Below are 1,746 nucleotides of genomic sequence, written 5' to 3' on the forward strand. Positions count from 1 at the left end.
ATATTTGGGGAGAGGACCAGGGCCTCTATAAATAGGACCAGCCACCCACATAGCTGGGGGAGAGACGAAGACGAGGACAGAAAAGGAGGGAGGACGGAGAAGAGAGAGGAAGGAAGAGGCTCGTTAGAAGGGTCGGTCAAGGGAGAGCAGAGAGAGAGAGAGAAAGGTGACTGAACTCCTCCGAGCAGTTCATCGCCCCAGCCAAGAACAGACCCTCGCGAGGCTGTTCTTCCTTGTATTGTTCATCATCATCAGCCCAAGAGGCAATCCACACACCACACACTGGAGTAGGGTATTACACCACAACGGTGGCCCGAACCAGTATAAACCCTGTTTCTCTTGTGTTTTTCTTTCCCTAGCTTAGATCCTAGCACGGCGGAGGGGTGCAGGAAGGTAGGAGGCGAAATCTCCATGCGCACCCCAGTGTTCGAACCTCAAGGGTCTGCCGGAACCCGAAATCCGACAATTGCGTTGTCTTCAACAAGGTAGTCCACATCATCCATCCTAGTCTGAGTATGCCATTCCTTCGAGCTCTTTCAAACGATCAATTATAAATTGCCTTAAGATGGTATGAAGAGTTTCAATGATCTATGGATCAAAAGTAATTCTTTTTGCCACTTAAGGGAACATTCCAACGAGTCACCTTTCCCAAGGTGCCCCGTTACGGGATCATGGCAATTATTTCCTCGCCACCTTGACACCATCCACCATCTTTCTAAGCGTGGAATTGTTGCCCACCAAATCAAACCCCGTCGTTGTTCTTCCATCCCTGTCGATGTGTTTTGTGTCTCAACTCAAGATGTTTCAACATCTCATTCCGCGAGTTGATCTTGTATAGCTCGATCTTCGAGAAGATCAATCCTAGTATAGTTTCTTTCTGTCGTCATCGCGTGAATGAAGATTTCAAAAGCGAGGATGTCAAGATCAACGTATGCAACGAATCAACAACCTTATGAGGTGCAACCTGGATCGTGAAGAATATATTAGCTTGTGTCCCTCTATCTTCTTACCTCACGACTAGAATCTCGGGACGAGATTCTTGTTTAGTAGGGGTGAGTTGTCACATCCCTAGTTCTGGCATGCTCTGAGCTAGCTAGTCTTGTGTTGCATCAAGTCTAAAATTTCTGAAAGTTGAACTGAGGTGTGTTGAAACCCTCAGAATCAGTTCGAAAAATAATCAACATTTAATTCTCATCAAATGAGTCCAAGAAAATGTTCATGTTACTCTGAGAAAATACTGGTAAGAGGTAAAATTCAAACCAATATTTTTGAAATCACAGAAATATTTATTTTGGGCCTTTGACTTAAATCAATGACATATTAGTTGAATTTATTTCTACTATATAAGAAATAAAGTTAAAATATTTTTGTAAGTTGCCTGTGACCTTGGACTAGTTTCTGAGCTCACATAACAATTTACAGAAAGTTCAAAAAATGATTTGACATTTTAAATCAAATCAAAACCAATTGCAGAAAATAGAAAACATTAATAAATAGAAAAACCGGAGAGAGAGAGAGAGAGAATCTACCTGGCGCCTACCTGTGCGGCCTGCTGCTGAAGCCTGCCCATCCCATCCCCACCTCCCCTGCCGTCTTCCTCCTCTTGCCAGGAGGACGAAGGGCGCGTGGTCGCCGCGCGCGAGCCACCTCCTCCCTGCCTGCTTCATCCCAGATGCGTCTAGGCGACGCCACGCACTCCCCTCGACCCTCTCCCACTCTCCCCCATGCACATCCCCTCCCCTGGAC

Source organism: Triticum dicoccoides, chromosome 3A, assembly GCF_002162155.2.
Source record: "Triticum dicoccoides isolate Atlit2015 ecotype Zavitan chromosome 3A, WEW_v2.0, whole genome shotgun sequence".
NCBI classification, from domain to species: domain Eukaryota; kingdom Viridiplantae; phylum Streptophyta; class Magnoliopsida; order Poales; family Poaceae; genus Triticum; species Triticum dicoccoides.